The sequence below is a fragment of the Rhinatrema bivittatum genome, chromosome 14, assembly GCF_901001135.1.
Source record: "Rhinatrema bivittatum chromosome 14, aRhiBiv1.1, whole genome shotgun sequence".
Lineage (NCBI taxonomy): Eukaryota > Metazoa > Chordata > Amphibia > Gymnophiona > Rhinatrematidae > Rhinatrema > Rhinatrema bivittatum.
The window spans coordinates 12,047,484-12,075,265 of record NC_042628.1 but is presented as its reverse complement, the minus strand read 5'-3'; the positions used below and the strand labels follow the sequence as shown (position 1 = coordinate 12,075,265).

The 27,782-nt window shown below is 44.4% G+C and overlaps 1 protein-coding gene across 1 annotated transcript in view; it reads right to left on the bottom strand.

Annotated features, from left to right (window-relative positions):
* MAD1L1 (mitotic arrest deficient 1 like 1) overlaps positions 1-27,782 on the bottom strand; it is an 841,854-nt gene that overhangs the window by 242,747 nt on the left and 571,325 nt on the right. The gene's annotated exons all lie outside the window — the stretch shown is intronic.

The following is a 27,782-nucleotide window of genomic DNA, read 5'->3' as shown; positions in this document are numbered from 1 at the left end:
TGGAATCAGTGCAGCCAGGACTGGAACATGGGTATTAGGTGCCCTATGTGAACCCTGTAGCCTTGCACCCCCCCCCCCCCCACTCTCCCCACACACAATTACAAATTATGCGTTTATAACTGATTTAACATGAAAAAGGAGTTTCAAAGTACAGTCTTCTGAGCTCAAACATCATTTATCACAACATGTACATTATATTTACATGCACTACTGTGGTGCCAGCCACAAAACCCTGCAAAACATATTTTGATCCCATATGGTATTAGGCCTATTGTCAGGCGTGTTGCGTGTGAGCTTGGCCCTTGAAAAGTTTTGCATAAACTGAATTAGAATATAGTAAATTTCCCATACCAAAATAGTACTAACTGCCAGCATTCCAACAGTAACAAATCTTCTTATGAAAAGGCAACATTACGAATATTACACGAGGCCCTAAAACACCAATACACCTCCTGTTAGGAAAATAGAACACAGAAACTGCATGCTAGCAGAATCCCTCACCTCTGTTACACATGCAGAACACAGACAGACCCTCACCAAATACAGAATAAAGAGACCATAAAGTATAAATAGAAATGTGCAGACAAAACTGAACTGGAAACTGCAACAAGCCAGAGACTGACTATGCAGTGCAACAATGGAAAAACAGAAACAATGCCATCTCTCATGAAACAACAAAATCAAGAAGTATAAAACATCAATCATAATAGAAAAAAAACATGTTAATAAAAAGAATACATCTGTGGCCGGGCTTTGCCAGTCACTAACAGTTTCCCCAATGATTTTTCTAGTTAGGCGTAATAAGAAGGGTTTTGTAAATTAGGATTCCTCCCATTGCTGTAACCCCCACCTTTTTGGGGGAATGGCAACTGGGTGTATAATCCCAGAGAGCATGCTCAGTGCTTCGGTGGGTAAGGAGAGTGGGTTGGAGAGAGAGATTGAAGCATGTGAAGGAGCTAGAGATTTTCCCAAAATCTCAAGATACTTGGAGAAGTGGGAGATCCCCCCCCCCCCGAGATTTCAACTCTGGAGAAAGAGATCCCTTCAGGACTTCAGCTACTTTTGAGCAGTTTGGATTGGAAGGAGAGTGGAGTTTCAGATTCTTCCCGGGGTCTCGAGGGGAGACTGACAGACACTTTTTGGTGGTCATAGTGGACACTGAATGACTTTTTATGGAGATCTTTGGATTCTGAACTTGACCGGTTTGAAGGGAAGGGCTCATCCCTGATATGGACTGGGGTAAGGATCTTGTGCCTGAGCTACCTGAAGAAGGAAGGGTAAGAAGAATGTTGATGCTTTTGAAATAAGGACTCAAGGGGCTAAACTCTTTTGAGATTTTTCCAAGTTGAGAAAGAAGTTTAGGATCTTGACCCCTAGGGGAATTTGGATATTTTCGTACTTGGGGACTGTTTTCCCTGCAGGTATTTTTCTATCTGGTGATTGATTTATGCTGGAACCCCATCCCGGTTATCCCACAATGCATGGGGAGGACAATTTTTCCATGGATAATGATGCAAAGGAAGTGAGAAGGGAGCCAGCACCCAAGATGCACAAACTGACAATTTTCATTGCCAGAATATTTTTGTTTTTAATTTTTGGAATTGTGGCTTGGACCAGTCTATTTAAGATACAGTAAAGCTTTTCATGTGAACACCATCCTTGGCTCCAAGTGATTTTTTTCTCTGATGGTTATTCCACCCAGTGAGGGAACTTATGGCTGAACACTGGTGTGAATCACTCTATCTTCCCTTGCTGTAATTGGCTTCTTTGCTCCTTCTCTGGACTCACACTCCTTCTCTGGACTCACACTTCCAGGGCAAGTCTGGAGTGTGAGTAGATTTTGAAACGCCAGGGGACCCGAAAGATTATTTTTCCTCCCTGCCCGGACTGCACCTGGACCCGCAGCACCCCTAGTTAAGGCTAAAGCACTGAGAATGGGGGACTCGCTACACATATTTCAAACAGTTGACAAATAGAATATCCAATAATTAAAATTTCATATAAAATGTTTAAAACATTTCCCAAACACCAATAAAATATTTCAAAACAGCAGACACATCAAACACCCAACAATTAAAACCAATAAAGATAAAAAAAATCCCCTATTCTTAAATAAATACGTAAATGCTTCAGAATATTTTCTTTTGATTCCAAAAAGCCCCTCAGATAGTCAGGAGTGAGGGTTGTGCTCAGACTTTCTCCTCTTACTCTCATATATACACATTTAACACATACACACTACTCTCTCGCACACTCCCTGACACATTTACATGTTCAGGCACACACAGTCACAAACATTCACAGACTCATCACACAGGCATTGACATACAAAAACGCTGTGTCACACACCCACACATGTTCAGTGACTGACACTTTCTCACATGCTGACACACACAGATGCTCAGTCTCACACACTTTTTCACATGCTTACTGACACACATACGCTCAGTCACACACACACTTTCTCACACATGCTTACCCACATATAGTCTCACACACACACTCACATACTCTCTCTTCCCGCACCCCCCAAAAAAAGCGCAGCAGCAATAGTGGCAGCCTATTAACTTTAATTTTTTTTTTTTTTTTTTTACACACATTGATGTTTAGGGGGACGCAAGTTAACAGAGTCCCAGTGAGCTGACTGCCAGTTGCTGCAGGAGGCGGCATCCTTTGCCTTAGGAAGGGGCAGGCTAAAAGCCTCGATACTGTTTTGTTTTGTTTTTTTGCTGCGGCCCAAGGAATAGGAGGACCCGTGGAAGAGGAGCAGAAGGTAGGAAGCATGGAGCCAGTGGTGAGGCAGTAGGGAGAGGCTGATCGCCCACCTCCCGAAGGGAGAGAGAGACAGAACCCGAGCCGATGAGGAGAGGTGCTTACACTGTTTCCTGCCTCTGCGGTGAAGGGGAGCGGGGGCGGGCCCAGCCGGCACAGCAGCTGATTCCTCCTCGGGCCTCGCAGCCCGGTCGACACAGCTGCAAGCCCCGTTCTCCATGGTCCACGTGGCCCGGCCATCACCTCCTGGGGCCAGGCGGCCCCACTCTTCCATGGACCTCTGGGGCCTACACGGTAGCTGCCTCCTCCTCCTGCTGCTGTGAGGTCCCCCCCGTCCTCCCCCGCCGACACAGCCGCGCTGCAGCCTCCTCTTTAGCACCGATGGGGCTCATGACGCCCCTGATGGAAAAGCCTCATAAGAGAAGCGCGGCTGGGGGGCCTGCCTGGTGTTAGTCGCAACAGCCCTGCCGGCACGGGGGCGCTGCTAATCACGTGATTCGCTGGACCGGCCCGATAGGCCAATCCGCCCATGAGCTTCATGGCCTTCATTGTCACCATACGTAAATCTCGCTGCTGCTGCTCTGCGCCGGCCTCCTCTGCGGCAAGGGGGTGAATGAGCTACACCAGTTTCAAATGGCACGAGACGCATGTGTGTGGGTTCATTTTGAAAATGATCCCCTCTCTCCCCCAAATAAATTACACCCACTGTGGCCCCACAGCATGTAAATTTCCCATGCAAATTTACACGCGTACTTTTTAAAATCGAAAAGAGTATGCATGAGCGTAAACTATGTCCCTCCCCCCCATCTCCCCCAGGGAACCTTACCCATGAATAGGACGTAGCATTGGGAGGGTTTATAAAACCCTGGTTCTATGTAAAAAAAAAACAAAAACCTGCAGTTTTACATATGAACATAAGAACTTGCCATGCTGGGTCAGACCAAGGGTCCATCAAGCCCAGCATCCTGTTTCCAACAGTGGCCAATCCAGGCCACAAGAACCTGGCAAGTTCCCAAACACTAAGAAGATCCCATGCTACTGATGCAATGAATAGCAGTGGCTATTCCCTAAGTAAAATTGATTAATAGCCATTAATGGACTTCTCCTCCAAGAACTTATCCAAACCTTTTTTGAACCCAGCTACACTAACTGCACTAACCACATCCTCTGGCAACAAATTCCAGAACTTTATTATGCATTTGAAGAAAATTATTTTTCACTCATTAGTCTTAAATGTGTTACTTGCTAACTTTATGGAATGCCTCCTAGTGCTTCTATTATTCGAAAGTGTAAATAACCGATTCACATCTACTCGTTCAAGACCTCTCCTGATCTTAAAGACCTCTATCATATCCCCCCTCAGCCGTCTCTTCTCCAAGCTGAACAGCCCTAACCTCTTCAGCCTTTCCTCATAAGGGAGCTGTTCCATCCCCTTTATCATTTTGTTTGCCCTTCTCTGTACCTTCACCATCGCAACTATATCTTTTTTGAGATGCAGTGACCAGAATTGTACACAGTATTCAAGGTGCAGTCTCACCATGGAGCGATACAGAGGCATTATGACATTTTCTGTTTTTTTAACCATTCCCTTCCTAATAATTCCTAACATTCTGTTTGCTTTTTTGACTGCCGCAGCACCCTGAGCTGACGATTTTAAAGTATTATCCACTATGATGCCTAGAACTTTTTCCTGGGTGGTAGCTCCTAATATGGAACCTAACATTGTGTAACTACAGCAAGGGTTATTTTTCCCTATATGCAACACCTTGCACTTGTCCACATTAAATTTCATCTACCATTTGGATGCCTAATCTTCCAGTCTTGCAAGGTCCTCCTGTAATGTATCAGTCTGCTTGTGATTTAACTACTCTGAATAATTTTGTATCATCCGCAAATTTAATAACCTCACTCGTCGTATTCCTTTCCAGATCATTTATATATTTATTGAAAAGCACCGGTCCAAGTACAGATCCCCGAGGCACTCCACTGTTTACCCTTTTCCACTGAGAAAATTGACCATTTAATCCTACTCTCTGTTTCCTGTCTTTTAACCAGTTTGTAATCCATGAAAGGACATCACCTCCTAACCCATGACTTTTTAGTTTTCTTAGAAGCCTCTCATGAGGGACTTTGTCAAACACCTTCTGAAAATCCAAATATACTTCATCTACCGGTTCACCTTTATCCACATGTTTATTAACCCCTTCAAAAAAATGAAGTAGATTTGATAGGCAAGATTTCCCTTGGGTAAATCCATGTTGACTGTGTTCCATTTGAAAAGTACCCCCCATTATTTTATACGCATTTCAAATCTGAGTTCCAGACACACCCGAGTAAGCCATTGGCAGCCTCTTTGAGATCCTGAGTACAATTGCATGGCGGTAAGAAACCAAATTTCAGGACCAGCACCATGTCGTGTGACTGCCAGGCACAGCACCACATGCACTAGCGTGCTATAAATCATGGACGTATCGTTCCAGCTGACACGACGCACACGGATCGAGCTTTACTCGGACTAGGTATTAAAATGTGTGTAAACTCTTTCCTGTCACTTCAGCTTCTGGGGGAGAGGAGTGGGAAGAGAATTTGTTCCTTCACCCCTGAAGCTGCTGTTAGTCATCTCTGCAAACAGGGCTGAAATCACTGAGCTGAAATTTCTGCAGTCCTGATTTACAAGAAAGCTTTGTCATCAAAGCACAGTACAAGCCCGAGTTTACTTTTAAAATAAGTAAACAAACAAACAATATTTGACACTTGTTGAAAAGCTGCCCAGTTGCACAGCGAGGCTTCTGTGCTTTTGCCAGGATAAAGGCAGAACTGAGCAGCCTCATCAGTCACTGCTACTGAAGCCTGATCCATGATGCCAGGCAGCAACTCCAATCCATCATGCAAGCCTCTCTGGTCAGCCGTGCACTGACCCTGGGCACTCAGTAAGCCGAGCCCAGCGGTCTGCACTAGCTGCATTTCCCAGTGAAGGCTACTACGGCGCGGAGAGGTTACTGAGTTCATTGGAAACGGCCTGCAGCAAGCGGGCACCACAACTCCTGTACCCCACTTCACATGCACTCACAGAGAGGCCATGCCTTACAGGCTTACTAGGGTTGCCATCTGGTCCATGTCCTAAGGAACAAGCTGATCCAGTCCTTGGTTTACCCTAATTTCATGCAGAGATGTGTAAGTTTTGATTGTCTCATTAATTTACTCCCAGCATGCAGTAGGTTAAAGCCAGGCCTGGATTAGCCTATTCCTTCTGAAATGGGACCAAATGGTAACCCTGGGGCTCACACAGGTGGGTATAAGAATATCATCATTTTTATTTAATATAGATATTTTTTTGCCCTGCCTTTCCAAAACAAATGCTCAGGACAGTCTGCAGCACATACAGGTAGACATATGCAATTCCCCGCACTGACACTGACACAGCGGTCAGGTGTATGCAGTTCCAAAATGTACCTGTGTTGTACAGGTGGCCTCATGTGAACATTCAAAGGCTCCGTTAAACTAATTGCGTTAGGCTCCATTAAAGAATTTATTAAATACTTCAGATTTTCTATTGCCAAAACCTTGATTACAAACTCTTCAACTGATCATGAATTCTGCTGCTCGTCTAATATTAGGCGTGAAGAAAAATGAACCCATTCATTCTGCCCTAGCCTCTTTACACTGACTCCCTATAAAGTGGTGGATAATGTTTAGTTTTAATGTTTAAGGCTCAGAAGAGCTTGGTGTCTTCAGCACTTTGGGAGCATCAACCCGGACATGTACCTCAGAGAAATTCCTACTATAAGAGTAGCGTGCTTGACAGAATCTAGAAATCGGCTATTTAAGGTGGCAGGGCCTTCTCTATAAAATGATTTACCTGAGGATATTAGGGAGGAACAGGATCTAATGCATTTTAGGAAAAAGTTGAAAACATTTTTATATATTAGCTTTTGGAAACTTAAGTTTTGGGGGTTTTTTTTTAAGGGATTTTATATCTATGTTAATGTGATGTATGAACTATGATTATTGTTTTTAGTATTGTATAAATGTGTGTGTATATTTAAAGATTCTGTATGTATTTTATGTAATCCACTGAAAGTTTTAGATTGGTGGAATATAAATGCTTTAAAATAAATAAATTAATGAATTAATTAAATTAGTCATACCTGTTGACCGCCCTCATGCACAAAGAATTATCCAAGGCTGTTTACAAGAATAAAATAAAAATTACATTAAAACAAAAAACAATGCAATAAAATGAACACTTAAAAGTATAGGCAACACATAAGAACATAAGAAATTGCCATGCTGGGTCAGACCCAAGGGTCCATCGAGCCCAGCATCCTGTTTCCAACAGACGCCAAAGTAGGCCACAAGAACCTGGCAAGTACCCAAACACTAAGAAGATCCCATGCTACTGATGCAATTAATAGCAGTGGTTATTCACTAAGTAAACTTGATTAATAGCCGTTAATTGGCTTCTCCTCAAAGAACTTATACAAACCTTTTTTGAACCCAGCTACACTAACTGCACTAACCACATCCTCTGGCAACAAATTCCAGAGCATCCCTAACACAAATAACAATAACAAAAGTTCCAACCAAAATCCAGACACACCAGTAAATGAATTATCCCCGGTGTTCATGTATGGAACGGTAAGGAAGGCCCTTTCTGAAGGCCAGTAAATTTTCTCCTTAACTGTTATCAATAGCTCTGGGACCTGTGGGCTAGCTGAGTAACTTCTCAGGCTGGAGGCAAGATTCCATTTTATTGATCACACCAACCTTCACAATATGTACACTGACGACCTCCAGCAATGAACTCACAGCTCTACCTTAGGTCAGAGATGTGTCAGGAGCTGCCTTCTCCTGGAGACAGGGGCCTCTCTGTTATTCCTCCTTCCAGGGGAGCTGACCACAGAGCTCTCTCTCTCTCTATGGCTTTTAAGGTGGATCAGGCTAGATGCCTAGACTCACACAGGTTAAAGAGGGATTGTAGAGCCACTAATTTCCAGAACCACAGTGGAAAAACAACCTAGCTCTAAACAAAGTACTCTTCACCTTTGAGGGAGAGGGATCATTAAGAGACTCCTCTGACTTGATCTAACCTCCATGCCACATGATAACAATACAGTCTGCTTCTCAGACATGGGGGATAATTACTCCTTAAAACATGAAAAAACAGGATAAGGAGCTTACATTTAATTCTTACTATACACAAAGTTTCATGGGTTTTTCCAACAGGCACACAATGGGGAAAAAAATAACTGAAAAAGCAGGCACAGAGTCTTATATACATTAATTCTCAGTCATTCATGCAGACAATGCCACAAGTAAACAGAGAATATAGTGTCTCATATGGATGTGAATGTTGTGCAGGTATCAGCATAGATTATACAATCACACATGGTCACCTTTGCACAGCAGAGCAGTCTTTTCCATCTGCACAACACACAATTTAGTTTGTTGGACCGCATATTTAAGATATACGTGTCGCATTCCACCGTGGGCCTGAGGAGATAAAGATAGACTGTAAACAGAGGTGAACTTTGCTCCCATCCCAGCACTTCTCCACTGCTCTAACAGCTAGGCCACTCCTTCCCCTCGCTATAGGTACCGCCTGTACATCTCTCCAGACATGCAACGCCCACTCCCTGCCATCACATGCTGATATATGTATAACCCATATAGGTAACTTCACACTGTAAATCCCTCTTCCCCTTCTGCCTCTGCACTGCCCATTCTCCTTCTTGCCCTAGAACTGCTTGTTCAGCCTCTTGGTTCGTGCTTAGAAACGAAGGGGCTTGTAAACAGCTGATGTGGCTGCCCTCGGAGAACTCTCTCCTTTTCTTGGTTCTCGGGAGGGTGGCTGGTTACTGTATATCACAGTCGGCAGTGAGGAGCAGAGCTGAACATTTTATAGATTAGATGGCAGTATTGATGCCAGCAACCTCCTGCAAGAATGGATGGCGGGGACCAGATTGCTTCCTCTGTGTTGTCATCCCTCACATTGACGAGCACTCAGAAATGTAAATAAATTCTGATTTGGATTTGCAAGCTCTTGCATTGCTAGTTGGTCTATAAATAGATGAATATGCACTGCATGCTGCTTTCAATCACTCCCATTGATTTACCTTCCCCAGGCTCTGGTCCAGCTGTACACTTCTCTCACTTTCTACTCTCCCTTTTCTTCCATCCTCCTTCCCCCTTGCTCTATCTTTTTTCCCTTTTCTAACACCTTTCCTCTTGCTTTCTTGCTCCTAGGCTCTATTTTTGTTCTTTTCTCTCTCTCTCTTTCCTTTGGATTCAGCCTTTCACTACAGCTAAATAAATAAATGTTTAATTTGTTTGCTGAGTGCTGCGGAGAGAAGTTATTTGTGTGAACGAAACATTATTTTGAATAACCCAAGATCAGGGAATTCAGTTTCCTCTGCTCAGTGACTCCGTTTCTCCATGTCCTTGTGGAAATGAGGCAGACAGTGCCAGAGATAAAGGAGCTGACATAGCGGAGCTTGAGGAAAGGTGTGTGCTGGGAGACCTTGCATCAGTGGAGTGAGCATAGAGATGCCAGCAGGTTTTGTATGTGCACCGGCAGAGAGAGGCAGACGGGTGCTTTGTGCACCATGGGTATTCCCTCTGCAATTAGTGGCACCCCTCCATTTGTTTATTGAGGGGATTTTATTTGCTCCAGTTGTTTCCCCCTGTTCCTTTGCGCTTCTGGTTCAATTGTAACGGCCTTCCACAGGAGCTGCAATTGTTGCGACCGTCGGTCCCAGACGGCTTCGACCTCTGGTGCCTCACTTTTCTCTCTTCTCTCCCCGCTAGCCTTGGGAAGATGGCTACTGCCGCGTCTGCATGCCGCTCTCTCCGGCGTCCCCAGGACAGCAATGGCAAGGCAATCTGCCATGTTTCTCCTGAGGACCTCCTAGGGTGAGCGCGTGCACGCCACCCACGTCTTTATCCACGTCGTGGCGGGAACCTCGAGGGCGGTCCCCTCGAGTGATGTCACGCCATCCGGGTATTTAGCCTGCCCTTTGTTTGCTAACAATTCGAGTTAGCAAGGATTGGACTTGTCCGGTCTAAGCTACTCTGCCGCTGGAAGCTCTTTCTGCCCTTCGGGGTAATTCTCTAACCTGGGTATTCACTCCTTGGGGGCCCTTTGCTTTCTTTCAGGTGCCTATCAGGGACCAGGCACTCGCTCCTCGAGGGCCTGCTCTCCCTGCCTGATGCCTGTATTCAACTCTTCTGCCTGCTGGGATCTCCATCTACACAGCTACCATCTTAGTGAGTAATTGTCAGTCTGTCTCATCTACAGATCAGCACTGGGAACCTGCATCCTGCACTCCCTATACTATCATTGCGAGATGGGTCTCCTCTGCCGAGGGCGCCTGGACTGCTGCCTCTGGATCACCTCACTACTGCCACCTCTGGTGGTATCATTCTGCTGTATAATAAAAGACAAATCTCTGTGTTTGCGTGTCTAGAGTCTAGCCTAGTACTGTGGATCCTCACGGGGCTCCTCCCCGTGGGAGTTGTCATCACCACAGTACCCAAGAATCCACTCCAACACCGCAAAACCACAACAGCAATGCCATGATTCTTCAGTTGTAACAACTTGGCTCCCCTACCCCCCACCATCATTTTAACCCCCTCTCCTGTCTAACACCTAGCTATGCCTGCAACAATCCTGTCAAGGTACCTCAGACCATGGCCCCCCCTTATTACTTGCTATGTCTGCACCATGGGTTTGGCCACTAGATGTAACTATTGAACTACGGCTGACTCTCCTCCGTCCAGACATTTGGAAAACTGTCTCCACAGATTGCACGACTGGCCCCAGGAGTAGGAGGTGGGCTAGGGATTCACACCCGGATCCTCTCATAGCAGCACATATTACTGCCACTGAGGCTGATGCCTCCTAGGTTGATTAAAGGATTGCATCTATGCATACTCTGCAAATCCTTTTCTTCTTCATTATTGATGCGAAACAGGTATTGAGCCTGTCTGACATCACAGGAGGTCTGATTGGTCCTCCCCAATGCTGAACTGGGGACTCATAGGTACAAGCCAGTGTGAGTGGTAAAAATGTGTCTCCCTCCCTCTGTATTTTCATTTGAAAATACAGAGGAATAGCCTAGTGGTTAGAGCAGTGGACTATGAACCAGGAGACCAGGGTTCGAGTCCTGCTGTTGCTCCTTGTGACCTTGGGCAAGTCACTTTACCCTTCATTGCCTCAGGTACAAAAACTTAGATTGTAAGCCCTCTGTGATAGATGGGAATGGGCGGCTCCAGCTGTCTTATGGCAGCGGTGCATGCATTGCATCCTCTCCACTGCAAATCTGTAGGCTTGTGGTCTTTTGTTGAGAAGGCCTGCTAGCACAGGCATGGGTAGAGCAGCACACATGGTGCTATATTGTTCCCACTAGCGGAGGGGGGTACAAGAGTGAGGCTTGGGAGGGGCAGGGGGTAAAGCTCTAGCATTGACCCTTTAGCCTCTGCAGGTGCTGAGTGAGTGGGGGGAGCCAGCCCAGCTCCACGCAAACCTGCCAAGCTTTTTTATGACAAGAGGCAAACAATGTTGTGAATCCCTCCCTCTCTCTTCTGCAGTAGTAGCCTGGTGAATTGGTAACATGAAACTGCTGCTCTCCTCTTTCAGTGGAGGAGATAATACTTTATTTAGAAAGGGAAAGGCAAAAAATAAAAGCAGACTAGGTAAGATAAAGAGAGAAAATGGAATTTGCCATGAGGAGGACCATCAAAAAGGCAAAGATCTCAAACAAGTTCTTTTGGTCAGTATTTACAGGAGAAGGGTAAGGTGATGGAGCTAAGGTGAGAAACAGCATTGATAAAGGTGAAATGATTACAAACCAAATTACAGAAGGAGGTAATTGAAGTATTTACATAAACGAAAGTGGACAGGGCCAAGGGAACTGATGTCGCACATCCTACAACCCAGCATACTTAAAGAACGCGCGGACCACATCTCTTGCAGTTCTGTTCAGCTTGTCCTCGGAGACAGGGCAGGTCTCAAGGGACTGGAGGAAAACGGATGTTGATCCTCTACCCAAAACTAGAGGCAAATACAGAGCCATGAGCAAAGGCATTGCTAGGTAGTTAAAAGATTCGGGACTCAGGCTCCCCCACCCCTGACACATACACACACACAAGCACTAACTCCTGCATTCCCTGTCCTCTTCCCCTACCTCCGAAATATACATCCAAGAAAATGAGCAGTCTGCGAGTCTGCGCCTGGCTCGTGTTCACTGGGGTGCTGGGAGTGCAATTCACTGAGCAAGTAACAGAGCATGCTCAGTGGTCAGCTTTGGGTGGCTGCGAGGTGTATAGTAACCACCTTTTGGAAAACATCCCCATCAATTTGCACTGACAAACACAGGAGCATGAGGTAGCACTGACTGAGAAGCTGAAAAATAATGGTGGAATGTACGATAAAATTTGGGGAAAGTAGTAGGAATTTGTCAATGGATTTTTCCGGAAACATTTGTCCTGCTCTGCAAAACCCCTGAATTTACTTTCTCATTGGTGATGCAACTGTGCATTCAGTATTGGGCTGCGGTGGTTTTGCTTTTTGTTCTCTGCCTGTCCTATCAATAAAAAGTTTGCTATATCAGTTTTAATTATTTAAAGTGGTAGTATTGAGCGGGGAATTTTATAGGAAGGCCAGGGAAAAATCACGTAGTAATTTAATCTCAAAAATAGGCAATTTCCTGATACTTACAAGTACGTTTTATCATCACAAAATATTAGGACCCAGTGCAGGCAGGCTGGAGGATAACCTTCTGCAGAGAAGGGAGTTAATTGTGTGCCTGATAAGCCAAATCAGCCAATTAAATCCAGCAGTTTCCTGCTTGTAAATTCTGTCTGTGCGCAAGATACATCCAGGTCATGGCATTCTGAACTGGGTATCAGGATGTTTTGCATGGATTGACTTCATTTATATTCTCTTTCATGCACTGGATAACATAGTGTAGCTCTTCTAAGCAATAAAAGAGCTTCCAACCTTTGCTGTTTCCAGCTTGATTTTCTGGCTCAGCATTTCTGTTTTGTTTTTCCCCCTCATTCTCTGGTCATGACTATTTCTGTAATGTTTGGTTGGCTGCAGGATAGCCCTCAACCGGCCACACTTACCCCCAAATGATACGGCCAAGATGCCGCTAAGCCGCTCCTTCTGCAGGCCTCCCCTATGCACACATTCCCTTAAAAGCTCCATGGCACAAATCAGCACGAATTAGTTTCCGCTCTGACGTGTTCAAGGTGTGGCACCACATATCAGACTCTAAATGATCCAAGAAGAGAGTAACACAACTCAAGTAATGATGATTATGAATAACTCAGTCAGTCTTCGATGGAGCCCACCTATTGCAACCATCCCAACTGTAAGGTAAACAGCTCCAAACCGTGCTGGCAGATGATCACTTAATCCATGAATCTTCAGAACCAAACTTGTTTTGCCGGGTAAGGCTTCTTCAGGGGTATTCTCGAAAGTGTCCCACAGAACATACAGGAACAAATTTAACGTACATACAGGAACAAATTTAACGTACTTCTTTAGTGTGAGTACCAAAAACCCACCATAAATAAGGCAAGTGAACAGCAGGAATCAAACCAACCGTGGGGAAATGTAACTGAGGGCAGCACTGCCAACCAGCAATAGCAAGAATCAATACCGGTTGTTTTGATTCCGGCAAAACAAGCTGGGATCTGAAGATTCATGGATTAAGTGATCATCTGCCAGCACGGTTTGAAGCTGTTTACCTTACAGTTGGGATGGTTGCAATAGGTGGGCTCCATAGAAGATTAATGGACTGAGTTATTCATAATCATCATTATTTGAGTTGTGTTCATCTCTTCTTGGATCATTTAGAGTTCTTTTTGGAACTATGGCATTTTTTATATTTTGATCGATAACCAACGAAGCAGAAACACCTCTCTAAGATAATGAAACAATACACAAAAGAGAGGGAAAAGGATCAACGTCCAATGTAAATCTCTAACCCGCTTAATTGACAAATGACAATATCATAATCAGTCTTTGCTTTAAAAGATTTGCATCTGAATTTACTTTTTTAGGGGTGTTTAGAATTAAGTTTATTGATAAATTATTTGAAATAAAGTTTTGAATAGGGATAGACAATATGACAATAAATGATTAAAAAGGTATTACACTCTGCTTTATAAGCTGATTGAAGCTTGCGGCCCATTGTGAGGCGAGAGGCTGCAGATGCAAATCTTTTAAAGCAAAGACTGATTATGATATTGTCATTTGTCAATTAAGCGGGTTAGAGATTTACATTGGACGTTGATCCTTTTCCCTCTCTTTTGTGTATTGTTTCATTTTTTATATTTTTACAACTTTAGGTTTTCCTTTTTGTCTGTCTGTTTTTTCTTTTTCTTCCCTCACCCACCTTTTTTCCCCCTCCTTTTATATTTTTCACTTTTTGGTTTGTTGGTAGTTTTTGTATTGCATCTTTTCCCATGTATATATGTCTGTCTTTTTTTAATATTAACTTTGGTTCTCCCATTAGTGTGAAATTTTTAATTGTTACTTTGATTTTTCCTGATTTGATTAAATGTTAAATTGGGGTTTTGTGGCACAGACATTAGATTTATAAGTTTTTTGTGATACTGTAGTAAGGGAATTTTGTGTTTTGTATTATGACATTTTAATAAATTGTATTTTTTGAAGTTTTGCCAGTATAGCTTTGTTTGTACAATATTCTCTGGCTTTGCTATACAGTTTTTGATCAAACAGTATGGGATCTCACAAGTGTCCTCAATGGAGAGGTCTGTGACTGAACTTAATAAATCCGATTCAGTTATGTAGGAATACATAGACCTTTCCTCCTCCTGTCCCTATATACATTTCTAACACTTTTTTTTTTTTTTTTTGCAGAAACAAATGAGAGAAATGGTCAATAGAGCCCACTTTCCTAAACTGTGTAATGCCAGTGCCTGCACTGAGCAAAATTCATTGCCTCTATTGCTATCACTACATATCGAGAGACTTCCAGTCTTAATTTTGTCTTGATGAGAGTCTGGGACGATCGCTCCACTGTAGCCTCCAAACTGTTTCCCTGGAGGACATGCTCATTTCATGAAATCACAGAAAGCAACACAACAAAACCACTTCAAAAGGTAAATTAAAATGTGGCATCCGCCGTCACAGCTTTCATTTCAGGGCAGCATAACATCATTCACAAACCGCTGACCTATTGTCTTGCTCCAGGCTTTTAGTTTTCCTTATGTGACCACAAAATGCAGTTCCCTCCTCTGACCTACTGCCTGTAAACCTCTGCTTTAAACTGTTTTCCACTGGGGTTTTGTTTGTTTTAATTTACTCAGGAATTATAGGAATAGTCTATGGCTCCAGGTCATCAGGGACATGCTGAGCTGGTCTTGTTTCTGCCCTCCCATCCCCAATTGCATTTATGAATTTATTATTTCAATTTCTCTAAGAGGAACACAAATTAACCACTGCCCTGAAGGAAAACCAGGACTGGAGTAACCCACTGCTACTAAACCCTTTTTGTATAATCTAGTTACCCCCAGGAAGAAGCGGCATCTGGTCCAGTTTGAGGGAAGTAGACATGCTCCTCCTCTAGAGCAGTGGTTCCCAACCCTGTCCTGGGGACCCCCAGCCAGTCGGGTTTTCAGGATATCCGCAATGAATATGCATGAGAGAAAATTTGCATGTTATGGAGGCAGTGCATGCAAATTTTCTCTCATGCATATTCATTGCGGATATCCTGAAAACCCGACTGGCTGGTGGGCCCCCAGGACAGGGTTGGGGACCACTGCTCTAGAGAATGTGAACCAGATGGGTGAACAAGGTGGCTGTTTTCTTACACCCAGCTCTCTAGAAGAGCTTCCCATTGTTCCCAGAGGGGAATGTGCACAGAATTATGTGTTCTTCCAGGTGGAGGGTGTATTCCTACAAACATCAGAGCCATTTGTTCAATTATTGGTAGGTCCTCAACAGGTTCCAATGCAATTTTTAATTGCATTAAAAAATCCAGATATGGTCAAATGGCTGGATATATTACCACTGGGTTCTCTGCCGACAAGTAGATTCATGTCAGTACTGAGAGGGCATGAAGACTGTGAACTCACTCTTGGACAGTTCTATTAAACCTGCAATGCTGTGCAGATTTGTTATGAAGTTGAGATCATGGCTGGGATAGAAGAACTTTATACCATCTGAATCAGTCAAGGAATTGTCATCAAAGATTTCTGTCAGCATAACAACATTTTGCCAGGTTGCTAAATTCAGCAAGCTGGAAATGATTCAGTTGGCGCGGACATTGGCTGTTATTGCAAACAGCACCAGTACACTGAGAAACCAGCAGAAAGAAGAGTTTAACATTGTTGCTGCAATACTGAGGTGTTAACACAGGCTCAGCCTATCCCTGAAAATCTGGAGCCATCTGATAACCCTTGCTACTTTCATCTACCCCTGTATCATCCTTTGGCAGTGGTGTCAGACAGCTTGATGTACAAAGGGTTACGCTACTCTTCATATGCAGATAAGGTTTAATTAATCTTGTTCATCAGTTACGAATATACTTTCTGAACTCTATTAAAAACATGAATATGTAAATTCAGACCTTTTTTTGTTCTCATTTGCAAGGTCTTTGAGTCAGGCTTGATTATTCGACGCCCGTTAACAGCCTGTAAACTGGGTGCAAATTTTAATTTCCATTTTAAGTTACAAAAACAAGTCTGTCAATAATTAAGCAAATTACAGTGCTACTCTAACGAGGAGACAAATTGAGAGTACGTGATCCTTCACTAAATGTAACACTAGGGTGCAGATCCCACTGCACTCAGGGCTACAGGGGAACACGAGTTCCACCACAGTGTGCTGGTCTGAGGGTCTTGCTGTAATCTGAGGTTAGATTTTCAGAAGCTCTGTAGGCCTCAGTTGAGCACACATTGTGAGTTTCTGGCTTGCTGTAATGCACATCTGGAAAAATTTCCATTTTTAAGACAGCTGAGATTGAGAGGCAGTCCCTCTTCCCCGGATCCCACTACATGTCTAAATCAACTAATCAGCATATGGAAATTTCCATGAACATACTGAAAGCGGCAGCAGGACCAATACTGTAATAAAGCTGAAATGGAGGTTTTGGAATTCCACTCTGTTATGGCAGTGGTTATCTTCACGGACCTCAAACTACCAGCTTACCTGTTCCTTGGGTTTATTCGTTGCTAAATTCATCCTGTTTTTTCTGCTTCTTTTCCATGTACTTCATGAACACGAGCGTGTCAGGATAGTGCAATACTGCTCCAAGCAAATTCAGGTCCTTTACCTAAATGGAATACAGTCTTCCTCTCACCCTGTCCTAACCAAATATTCCTAGAGCTTTCTGTGTAAGTGCATGGACAACCACAAGGATGGCATTACTGCTCACAAGTTTCAATGTTCTGCTAATTCAATGCCTTTCCGTGCTCTAACCCATACATTTGTCTTTCTGCAAATATTTATGTATCTTGCAAAAAAAAAAATAAAATCTGCTCCAATGGATAAAGCTGTAAGATTGGCCTGATTAATATTTTGGAAGGGGCTCTGTCTCCAACCTTCTTTCCTGTTTAACTTTCAGGTACTCCTTTCCATAAAGTAGAAATATTTTATTATGAGACAAACTACATTTCAGTTTAGTGCATCTCCCTAAGTCTTCTGAAATGTTTACTCTTGGCGTCTGAGTCCTGACACTGGTAAAATACATAATAAAAAAATATTTGGATTTTTAGCCCATCTTTCCAAATAATGCCCATGAGAGCTTGTAGCAATTATTAGAATTCAGGTTACAGAAGACCCTACTCCAAGAAGCATACAATCTAAAAGGGTATCTGAGGTTAGTGGAGATAAGTTGGCTTGCCCAAAGTCACATGGAGTGTGAATGGAGGAAGTGGAATTTAAATTCCTGGTTTCCCTGGTTCTCAGTCCATTGCTATAACCGCTAGTCAACTCCTTCTGCATAGGAACTGTAGATAAGGGCCTTTGGCTCTCCAAGTTTGCTCAATTGCCCTAACCTACTGTGTCACCACAGGCCATTTGTGATCTCCTGTCCTCTTACTTAAATTGTGTGTTTTGGTGGATGTCTAGAACCACTGGTAACTGATTCCAGAGATCCACCACCCATCTCCTCAGAAAAGAAACATTTCCTCACATTTCCTCTGAGCCGTCCTCCTGCCAGCTTCCACTCATTGTAATATTTCTGTTTTCTTCAGAGAGTGAGAATTAATGCTCAGCATTACTATACTAGTACGTGAATCCTTCATTGAAAGGGTGCACTCACGCTCAAACTTCAAATTGACCTTGTTTAGTCAGGTGAATGTGTCTACTTGGCTGGATAACTACAGACCAAGGAACTCCTGACCTAGCTGCCCTTGAAGACGGTTTTCTATTGTTGCTTCCATTTTGGCACCAGCGGTGGCGACAAAGTCAATGAGGTCAGCAAGGTCCTCACTTTGCACAACTGGTCCAGGTGGGATCTGCCAGCATCACTGTTTTTTTTCCCCACAACAGCAGGAACCTTTTTCCAAGGTAAGGCAATGCTTGGTCTGCATGAAACTAAACCCTCATAGTTCAGCCAGAAGGGCACCATTGGCCAGGCTTGGCAATAAGCACCATTGAAATTTTGCTTATGATTGTAAGAATCCTTGTGGAAGGATTCCTACGAGGATAGCTCTTAATTAAGAAAGAGGGAGGTTGATTCCTGGTATTAATGCATTGCGGTTAGCTGTTCAAACACTCTGCTGCCCTCATGAGCAGGAATACGCCGCTATAATTCTGCTCTTCACAGAAGCAGGGATTTTCACTCCTGTTTTTTAATGCAGTGAGATAAGAGTGCTGCTGTTTTCAAAGCTTGGGAGTATTAAATCTTCCCACTAATTCTCTGACACGTGAATTCTGCTGCCTTAAGAGGCAAGAAATTTGAATCCTGGCAATACTGCACTGGTGCGTGGATCCTACTGTGCTTAGCATTTTTATGTAGGGTTGTAGCTCTGCTACTGCATAATTAAAATAAGAACTGCTGTTATAAGCTCTTAATTATGGTTTACAACAGATGTAATCCTTTAAAATCAGTCATTAGTGTCCTTAAGAATGATTTTGAATGCAGAATATTGTAATGAGCTACTGTACTTAACAACTGTTTTGTTAGAGTTACAATCCTCGCAGGTTCACCTCAGGATGACGAACTACTTGCTCTTGGTGCGGGCATGGGCAATTATCGAGCAACAAGCAAAAATGCAGTTATGTTTGTTACTAAAGCATATCAGAATCTGGAGGTAAGACACCGGAGTGCAAAGCTTACAATAAAGGGGCTTTCTGTCAGCTTAACGTGACGGGTGGACAGGTTTAGGTTCATCGGCTTCGGATGGAAAGGCTTCTGCCCTTTAAATCGAGTCATTGTTATCCCAAGGAGACTCTTTTCCTCCCCTTCACCCTCACTGGCCCTGCTTTCAGTTGTTTGATTTGCATTCTGCCTGGCAGTCAGCATGAAGAAGGTTTGACAACTGTAACTGCAGGTTTATTAAATCAACCCAGGAGAGAGAGATATTATCTGGGGAACTTTCATCAGGCCTTCTAGCTTCAACCTTAGCCTTTTTTATTTCCCTTCCAAGAACCTTTCCTCCTCCTCCCCCACCCCTCATACAAAAAAACCCCAACACATTATGATAAGCAGATGTAGAGAATGCGTCACCTCAGAGCGCGCCAAATCCAATGCATTCCTGTACAGTAAAGACCACGATCAGGCCCAGAGCTGATCAAATGCAAAAGCACGACTCCCAGAATATCAGCAAATGTGAAAGAGAGAGCGACAGGAGGCATCGGCGATGCACACGTGACAGGGACACAGCTTGCCCTCCGAACCCAGAAGCCTCTGCAGCAGCTGCATTCTGCCGGTGCCCTCCATGCTTGGCGGCACACCGGGTGCCATTTCTCGCACACACGATGCGAGTCTCCAGCTACAGATCCAGAAGTAGCTGGAACGCCTTGGGATCCTGGCAGTAATGCAGCGTAGAGGATTTGAATTCTGCTGCTTCAGAGACGGGGGCGCTTGAATACTAATGTGTTGGTGCAAGAGTTATCTTTTATTCAGAGGCCGGGATAGTGAATGCCTGCCATTAGTAAACCGTATATGAATCCTGCTGTCTGGCAGCCTCATGCTACGCTTGCATCCCACATGAATAATGAAACCTTAATTCCAGATAGACTGCGAGCTTGTTTTCTAAGGGAGAAGTGAACAAACATTTCAAGCCACAGGACACCCCCCCCCCCCCCCATTCATTCAGTTGGTAGAGGGTCCCCCCCCTCACGTTTGGTTACATTATTTTATTTCTAAGGAACCCCTCCCAGATGTGGCACATAAAATGTGAGAGGGTCTGGCATCTGAATGAGCCGAGCGCCAGCCTCTCAGTAAGGTGGAAAAAGGATTTGGTGTCAAACAGATGGTGTAGTTGACCTGGGCCTAGGAGGAGGATGTGCAGCATATGCCTGAACATGAACTCCCTACAAACCCACCAATGTATCTCACTTTCCCCAGCAGACCATGGCTCTCACAGTCCTAGCAGAGAGCATTATACATTTCTACTTCAGTACTCACTCATTGGATGTATTGCAATTCTCTTTAAAGCCACCAGAAACTGTAACCATCCAGCAGTCCATCCAGGCAACAGCAAAGGACATTCCCTAGCTCTTAACCTTCCCGGGCTCCTTGCTCCAGTTCCTTCTCACCACATGCGGGACCTGCAAACTCTACTCAATTTCCCACCACTCAGGTCAGGTCCCCTGGTCACTTCCCCTCGTGGAAAAAAACCCTCTGTGCATCGGGCCTTTCCCCTTGAAGGGGAAAGCCCTGCTGGGTTCTCAGTCCACTGCAAGTGAGCTCACTCCCCAAATGGGTTTTCTCAAACGCTTCCCTCGAAATCCTCAACCCAGCAGTTTATATTGGAAGAATACTCCCTCCTCTACAGGACTCCTCTCCTATCCTCCTTAAAGGATCCATTCCTCACGCAAGCCCGTAACCACTCTTCCCACATTGCCCCATTCTTCTCCCCTACCTCACCCTTGGGCAGGCAGCACCTGCAATCTCCCTCCCTGTAGAGGGACCCCAGTGGTAGCAGGAACTCATCCTGGGCTGGCAGCTCTTTTAGGGTTATGGAATACTGCTGCGGGTCCTCCCATGTCTGGGTCCTCGCAATGGAAGCAGCTCCTTTGCAGCGGAAGTGGCTCTTTCTCAGCCTGTTGAAAGAGATGTATCGCCAACATCCCTGCACTCACTCCCTTGTGAGCTCAAAGTGCCTCTGCGGACATTTTTCTTCCTTGATTGGGCAGTTAGAGCACTGCCATTCAGAATTGTTCACGCCCCCCCTGTTCTGCACACCCTTGTGCTAGTGTTTGAAAGAGCCAGGGATTCTCTGTCGGACCTGGACAGACAGCTTCTGAGACGCCCAAATCAGTGGTCAAACTGCATATTTAGGTGTCAGGCATTCTTTGGGATGGGAGGGAAGCAATCTATCATTCTGCCGGTATCAAAGTCTTTGTATTCCACTTTCCCAGCTGCAGGAGAATACTACTATTGTACAGCTAATCTGGCGTCAAAGGGGTTTAAGAGAGAGAGACAAGGATGTGAGTGTCTGTGTGTGAAGGGGTGGTAGTGGACATGCAAATTTATTTAATTTTTTTTGCTTAGGTTATGCAACAAGCCAATTGGTATCCAGCTACCTTCTTTACAAATTTCTCTCTTCATTCCCCACCCCATAAATAATTGCCAAAAAAAAAACCAAAACATGCCAAAACTACATGCAATTTCCTATCCGTTTTAAATCCTCACTGTCGTACACAGCAAATATTTAAACATTTGGCCCCGTGCTCTGGCAAGACAGCAGCACTTGGTCTCCCAATCAGAGAGCACTGAGGGATGGGAAAGGCTACCTTGGAATTCAGATCTTCTTAGCCTTTCCCCTCTCCTATGATGAGATGAAAATGTGAAGGAATAAATGAAGCAATTACCTAGCTAGAGGAAAGGGGACCTTAGTGAAAAGGCCACTTTGTAATGAGTGAAACCACATGGCTGCGCATCAACATTCTTCGCCGACTCCCATGTCAATGTCTCTGTGTGCTAGTCAAAACACTGCCATGGAGCTTATCAGCTCAGCAGGGTCAGCCTTGCTCGCCAACATCCAGCTGCCTCCTCTCTGCCGCTCACACTGAGATGTTAGGCAGAAAGAAACGCCCACCTTAAGTTATTATTCATTTTACTATTGCTCTGTTCAGATCGTCCCTATTATGGGGATAAGCATGAAACCCTAGCAAACCTGCCTGATTGATAGAACCAGGTAAAGTCTCCTCTTTGCTTGCAGATGGATCTTTTCACTATAACCAGTTTTGAAGAAGACAATGCGTCATAGTTTCCTTTTGCTTTTATACTCTGTGATCTCTTTTTTGTTACTGAATATACAACCGTATTTAAGGAGCTTTTTCTTTCTGCAGTGAAATACCTACAGTATTGTAATCTGCTTTGAAGTGACTGAAAGGTGGAATATAAATCAAATAAAAATGAAAAATAATGGTCGTAGAATAATAATTGATCTGTTGCACCTGTGATGTCTCTGTAGTTTATTACCTAAGCAGTGCAGGATCAGGAGAAGTCCACAGAACCTAAATATGCTAAGGAAAATAGCCCTTGCCCCCTTCCAGCTCCAGTCTGTATTGTTAACCATCAAGAGGGAAGATGATGAATCTAGTGGTTAGAGCTTTGAAATTTGGGTCAGGAAAGGTCCTGCAATGTGAGTTAAAAACTACTCTCCTCAACTGATTCACTAGTGCAGAGCTCTGAGAAAAATCCTGACTTTGTAGTTTGTGATAACTTGTACTGAACCAATAGGAGGAGGATCCAAAGATGATTTGGCACACGGGGTTTTGGAGACCACTGGACATTTGCAGGAGGAACCTAGGAGACTTTAAAAGTTCATTCATATCAGCATCTTTGGATTATTCTTTTCCAATATAAACTGCCACTAACTTCTACGACTCGCCGTCCGTCTGCTTAGCTGCTTTTGAATAACATGGCTCCTGCTCCTTTTTGACAGCTTTGATGCTGTCTAGTACCAGCAGAAAACGTGGTGGCAGGCAGGGCTGGCTCTAGACTAACCGGCGCCCTGTGCTTAAACCAAAATGTCTCTCTTCCCATGGTGAAAAATACCAGCTTCATACATGCCACCACCTGCAGCCTCACTCTTTCACCTTCCATCCTCACCCCTCCTTGCTCTTAAACCACTTTCCTGTCTCACCCACCACCTTCCATCTCTGCTCCAGCCCAACCTTGCTGACACCGAGAGCTGTGCTGGAGGCCTAACATTTGTAAACACTGCTCTCTGCCTCCCCCATGATTCAAAGAGTGTGCTGTTTGGGAGAGGCGCCAACGGCAGGAAGCGGTGTTGGAAGATGTTGGTTCCCCAGTACTGTTTGCTTGGCGGTGGTGGTCACAACAGCAGCTGCACTTCAGCCCTGGAAGGGGTGCCACTTGGCAACTCTTCTTTGGCCTCCACACGCACCACTGGAAAGGGGAACATGGCTCTTCTTCTGCCAGGCAGCTGCATCAGGAGGGGGATGATGGCGCCCGCTCGTTCTTGGCATCCTGTGCTACTGCACTGCTTGCACGCCCCAAAACCGGCTCTGGGGACAGACCATCTACCACAGACTGCTGCAAAGTAGGGTTTCTAAAATGTGGGGGAAAAAAGTCCCTCTAAAATATGTTGCAATTCAGTCCAGGCAAAAAGTTGCTATGTAAAACGAAACTGCTATTAAATTAATATTTACTCTGGAAGACGCAGCACTCAAGATACCTCCATCACCACCAGCACATGACCCCTGCAGGTAGGAAAGAAAGCAAATGAATTATAAGGGCAACCCCCCGCCCCCCCAGTTAGAATGATCTTTGATCATTAACACAAGAGGAAGGGAAAATAAAGAGCATGTTGACAATGAATGGCTGTGCATTTAGAAATGATTAATTTTGCGTGAGAAAATCCTCCTTAGCAAAAGGGCATGAAAAATGAGTTTCTGTTCTTCTCTCCTCCACAGGAGGGACAGTGTGTCGCCCCTTCAGGATTTTAATAATCCTGTTATGAAATGTACACAGTCAAGCATATTACTGTACATAATTTATTCATGCTTGTGGTGAATTCCTTTTCAGACTGTGAGAAGGTCAAGTTCATGGTGCAACAGGATTAGAGGGTTCCAGCCTAGTATCACACAGATAAAGAAAAAAGACAAACACCGGATCTGCCTGCACCAGTTCTCTCTAGCAGGTCAAGATCAGCTCCCTTAATCCGTACCCTCTGCATTTGCTGTAGCCTTCTTTTCAATACCATTAATGTTGTAGCACCAGATCTCTTCTAAGTTTGCAGCGGTGGCTGCTTTGAGGCTCCTGGGAAGAAGCAGCAGTATATGCCAGGATACATCCAATGCCAATAATATCTGCCATCTTCTGAAGCTGAGATTTCCGGTTTCATGGCCAAGAGTTGAGGGGGCTTTAAGACGACCTCAAATTCAGTGCAGTAACATGCTCCTTTATTAAAGGCAACTTGAGAAAAAAAATATTCCAGTCTGGAGGGTTCCTGGACTTGCAGAGCACCCCATGATAATTTTGGCAATTACTTCCAACGATAAATGTTTATACTACAAACCAAAACCCAAGGAATTACCCAGGTCTGAATCAGTGCGGGTACATGAGGCCTGATTTTGCAAAGGTTTTCCCAGGACTACTGAATGGAAGAAATGAAAGATAAATCCAGGTCCATGGTGTCTGTTAGCTTTCTTTGATCACTGGTTTCACAAGGACTTTCACACAGTAGAAATCTCCTATCATCTGATGTTTGACTAAAACCATTTAGAGCTTCTGCATTTATTTTCCTGTTCATATTTGCAAATCACCAAAGTAAACATTCTTTAAACAAGGGTTCTCTCTCCCAGCTGACCGTCTTCTGTTTGATCCTGCGCTGGATGCATAGAGCTGAGTTTAACATACATTGCTATAGCAACTTACTGTCATGCCATAACCGAGCCTTCCAAAACACATACAAGGGAAATTTTGTAATTGCTTTGCCAAAGAGATAAAATTTCATATTTACAGTGGATTGATTCTGATACTAATGCTAGATGGCAAGTGATGCAGTACAAATCCACAATGCAATACAATCCAACCCTAAAGAAAGGTTGGAAAGATAGCAAAATAATCATACGACTCCCAGGAAGGATTAAGGTTTTTTGTTTTGTTTTTTTTTAGAGTGAAAAGAAGATACAGCTGCAAATTTCCAAGAAACTAAAGACATTCAACAATATCAGGCAATGGGCAGCTAAGACTAGCGCAGAGTCTGGGGGAACGGGAAGTCATGCAACAATGAGGAATCTTTAAATGCAGTGGAGAGCTATGGCATTTCAAAGTCCTATACATTGACAAAAAGTCCATCACAAGCAATCTTTTGATGCGTTGCAGGAACTCTTTTCCACCACTGTCTGTCCTCTGCAAAAATAAAGACCCTTTTGCTGGCCAAGAGCTGGAAGGAAAGTCTACTCTGGGACTGAACGCTTTTCGGCCAGCTGGGATCTCCCCATCAGCCGCAATCATCCTAGCTCAGCACAAAAATCTTATGCTCAGAATAATGTAATATATCTGCTTGGATTGGAAACATTGATCTGCTGAGCTTCAAAATTATTCATTGTGTAGCAAAGTCAAACAAACGTAAACACCTGGAAGGTCTTTCACCAGCTGAGGATATTTCTGATACCAGGCTTATAGCGTTGGACAGCTGGGTTATTCTAGGCATTTGCCACCCACTGAGGCATCCTCTGCCAGACCAGGAACCAGGGACAGGTAATTGCTTCAGGAATTTCTATTACAGCGTTAGGTAATCTCAACTGCCAGTTGTCTCAGTCCGATGATTAACTGAGAGATCTCTGTCATAAGCAGCTGTACTCTCCCATACCAGGTGTGTGCTATAATTCAGGCTTGGCATCCATTTCCCATGGGAAGCTGCTTTCAGTTTTTGTCAATTTCCATCACTGCCTCACACATTACCTCTGCTTGTCTAAGATAGGGGCTTCTTTGTAAACCAATTAATTACTTAATTTATTCTGTGAGAGATTTCTAATGCCAGGCAGACTTGGCTATTGTGCTGTAAGAAAAGTCGACTGTGGCTGACGTCATGATTCATTTTCTCCATGACTGATGGAGGAGGCTCTTGCTACCACATTGTGCATATGAATCAGGCACCATTTTCCTTGGCATACAATGGAGAGCAATTCATCTTAAATCAGGACTTCATAAAGTTTCCAAGAAAATTTTCAGTTAACACAGAGTTTCTCTGAAGTTTTCCAACATGAATTTATTTCTAACATTCACAGCTGCCTGGTGACAATTTGTTATTGTTTGTAAGGTTTTGGGTGGACCCTTGGACACTGTGGCTGCTGACCACGCCCACAGGGGGAAGTCCGTGAGGGGCCACAGGTCAGGCTCAGCTTAGGACACACAGCACAGATCTTTTATTAACAGTATTGAGGAGCCACCAGAGGTGGCAGTAGTGAGCAGAGATGAAGCCCGGCTGGGCTTGTAGTCCCTCAGGGCTCTGGAACAGCGATCCCACAATGGCTGTGCTGTAGTGAGGAGAAACTGAGATAGTGAGTACAATGAAGTATAGCAGGGTTCTATAATGCAGCCTCGTTGGTTGAGTACTCACACAGAGGTTTCTCTCGGTAGGGAACACAGGAGCTGGAGTGGAGGCAGGCCCTTGAGAAGCGAGTACCTGGTTCCAGGGATCAGCTCTGAGAGAAGTAGATAGTAACTCACTGATGGTGTAGGCAGCGGTATCTTCCAGGCAGAAGTGAAGTCCAGGCAGCGAGTCCAGGAACATGGGCCCTCGAGGTGCGAGTACCGGTTCCAGACAGCGACCTGAAAGAGAAGAGAGAGGCCCCCGAGGAGCGGGTACCCCAATAGAGTGAGTCCAATAATGGAGAGGCAGACTAGCCAGGTACGGAGAGCGAATCCCATCTGTAAGGAGTTCACCAATACGAATACCTGTTGCTAACTTGATTAGCTAGCAGTAGTGTAGGCTTTTTGTATCCGGGATGCGTGACGTCATCACAGGGGGACGTCCCTGAGGTTCGCGCCAAAGAAAGCATTTGAAGCAGGGCCACGCGGTGCGTGCGCCCTAAGGCAGCTGGACAGCGCCCAAGCCGGACCGGGAACGCCGGAGAGGACGGCAGGCAGACGCCGCGGCAGCCAAACGTCCGTCAACCACGGGAGGAGTCACCAGAGCGGTAAGGAGGGCGGAGTGGAGACGTCGGGCAGCGATAGTCGTAACACAATGAGATCAGGGTAGCCGATAGCATCTTGTCTTCCTAAACCAGGCCCTATAACGATCGATGCTGGAGAAGGGGTAGTTGTGAGAGATCTGGTGGGCATTGTTCTGATATAGTTCCATAGAAGCCACAATCATTTCTGCTGTAAAAGATGGCGCTAGACTGTGCCTCACAGCCAAGGTTACTTGACATTCTCCAAAATATCTACTAGAGAAGGTAGATTAATTAATTAATTAGGATTTGAATACACGGTTTATAATATATTAGAATAGCAGCATATGACAAAGGTCTTTTGTAGCTTTACAATATTTTGTAAAAACAGCAGTCATTAATGCTGAACTTTCTCAGTGCCAGAACTCTGTAAATGACTATGTTGATACAAGCTGGGCAGGCTGGGACTGGTTAAAGTATTGCGGAAAAGAAGTTGAACTGCTACTTGTAAACTGGGCCAAAATATGTTTCAAATGATTTGGCCATGGGTGATGAGCTCAGGCCCAGGGATACTGAGGCAGGCGTCCTTCCAGACCTCAGGCTGTCTGGAGAAACGGGGGTGGGGGCAGTGCAGGAGATTTAAAGATGGATGGAAAAGGCTTAGGAAAATAAAGTCAGTTTGAGAGCAGTGGTTTATTCCGTTGGATAC